Source organism: Cephus cinctus, unplaced genomic scaffold, assembly GCF_000341935.2.
Source record: "Cephus cinctus unplaced genomic scaffold, Ccin1 Ccin1_scaffold1603, whole genome shotgun sequence".
NCBI classification, from domain to species: domain Eukaryota; kingdom Metazoa; phylum Arthropoda; class Insecta; order Hymenoptera; family Cephidae; genus Cephus; species Cephus cinctus.
The window spans coordinates 20,498-23,088 of record NW_014333899.1 but is presented as its reverse complement, the minus strand read 5'-3'; the positions used below and the strand labels follow the sequence as shown (position 1 = coordinate 23,088).

At 30.5% G+C, this 2,591-nt stretch overlaps 1 non-coding gene across 1 annotated transcript; it reads right to left on the bottom strand.

Annotated features, from left to right (window-relative positions):
- Positions 1-229: 229 nt before the first annotated feature.
- LOC112495196 lies at positions 230-417 on the bottom strand. Its single transcript, XR_003061540.1, has one exon. It is a non-coding gene; the product is annotated as a U2 spliceosomal RNA (small nuclear RNA).
- Between the last annotated feature and the right edge of the window lie 2,174 nt (positions 418-2,591).

Here is a 2,591-nt window from a genome sequence, read left to right as displayed (position 1 = left end):
AGGAGTGATAAATGAAAATGTACTCACGTCACAAATGATAATGTACTTAGCCGACGGGTCTCAGAGAGTCCGCTTGCCCTCGTCTCGTGAGTTCTATATGTCCTCGCAGTCTTCGTCCACCGCAGCGATCCACGCACGCACGCACTACACACCACTGCACTACCACCATACGTGCTCGCTTCCCGGCCGAAAAATAAAACTTAATACTAAACTGATTTTTGGTCTGACGTGTGTGTGGGCCGTTCCTAGATGTACTGCAATACTAGGCCAACCCGCGGCAGAGTCGGAGCAAGCCCCAGTCACTCCGCCAAGTTCCAAAAATCAGTTTAATATTCTGGTTTCCCAATGGGAAACGTATCAGATATTAAGCTGATAAGAACAGATACTAAATTCTTTATTGATATAAATCAAATATTTGCCCCCGGGAGAACAAACCCCTCCCGAGGGTCTACATAATAGTCTTAGCTTGTTATAATTTTATAATATTTGGTTTTTTTTTTTCCTTATTATCTATGTATTTTTGTTTTTGACTTGATTACTGTAGTCTTTGAGTTAGTTGATTTTGTGTATACATTATCGTATCTATTTGGTGCGTGTAATTAAGAAAAAAAAGAGACAGGGGGCAAACTATTGTACAGATAGGCAGACTTATGTGTATGTATAATACTGCATGTGATAAAATTATGTTACTCCCATTGTTTATAATCAAATAAATAGATAAATAAATGATAAAGTTGTATAAATAAGATTGTATAGATAAAACGATGTATAAATAAGATTGTATAAATAAAACGATGTATAGATAAAATTGTATAAATAAAACAATATATAGATAAAATTGTACAAATAAAACGATGTATAGATAAAATTGTATAAATAAAACAATATATAGATAAAATTGTACAAATAAAACGATGTATAGATAAAATTGTATAAATAAAACAATATATAGATAAAATTGTACAAATAAAACGATGTATAGATAAAATTGTATAAATAAAACAATATATAGATAAAATTGTACAAATAAAACGATGTATAGATAAAATTGTATAAATAAAACAATATATAGATAAAATTGTACAAATAAAACGATGTATAGATAAAATTGTATAAATAAAACAATATATAGATAAAATTGTACAAATAAAACGATGTATAGATAAAATTGTATAAATAAAACAATATATAGATAAAATTGTACAAATAAAACGATGTATAGATAAAATTGTATAAATAAAACAATATATAGATAAAATTGTACAAATAAAACGATGTATAGATAAAATTGTATAAATAAAACAATATATAGATAAAATTGTACAAATAAAACGATGTATAGATAAAATTGTATAAATAAAACAATATATAGATAAAATTGTACAAATAAAACGATGTATAGATAAAATTGTATAAATAAAACAATATATAGATAAAATTGTACAAATAAAACGATGTATAGATAAAATTGTATAAATAAAACAATATATAGATAAAATTGTACAAATAAAACGATGTATAGATAAAATTGTATAAATAAAACAATATATAGATAAAATTGTACAAATAAAACGATGTATAGATAAAATTGTATAAATAAAACTGGATCATCAAAACAATGCAGCTAAAATAACACTTATATAAATCACATGTGGACTTCTATAGTAGATAAGCGTATAAGTCGTCACAACCTAGTGAATCAGGTACAATGATAAATTCCGTTTGAGTTAATCATCCAATTTATCCAGTTGATGACAGTACACTTAAAAATTGATCGTGGTATTTTTCGGTAGATGCTCAAAAAAACCATTCCTTCGAAATCCCACCAAACAGACAGCGTCACCTTCTTTTGATGAAGATCGGCTTTCGAAGTGCTTTGAGCCGGTTCATCTTTTTTACTTACATTTCTCATCCCCAGTGATGATTCGCTTCAAGAATGAATTATTTTCTTGATGTTTGAGAAGCAAATTATAGAAGTCACCGATCGGTTCCCTTACGGGACCGATCACCGCTAATAACATTCGAAATACAGACCCCGAAGGGAATTAATAAACATTCTACACGCTAAATTCAGTCCACGCTCGACGCAAATGTTAGGTTGCCTTGCGGACCTCACGGTGTAGCTCCTATTTCGCCTTTTCCCTCTCTCTTTTGTGACGTGCACAGAGTGCCACGTCACAGTACATAAGTCACTACATGTTTTCGTATTATATGATCTAGCACTGGCCCATCATTTTAATTATATTTTCAATATTTCCTATAACGTTTTCGCTACTCTTTTATGTTACTACTGCTTCTCGTATTTTATTATGATTTAATGGTGATTTAATAATTAATAAAACTTTAGGTGATTCCTCTTCGAGCATTACTTGGCGGGTCCGTGCATTTTTTGACATAAATTCGCGTTCATTATGCCAGTCATCAAACTCAAAACCAATGTCAACTTTCTATATACAGCTTATTAACAATAACTCGTCAAAAATAATCACGGTAAAAGCTTAATAACAAAGATATAGTTTATAACTGGGTGCCCGGCTCGGCTCGTCCCCGCTATAATTAATTTTTATCCATAGAGCCGCCAGGGAGCACTA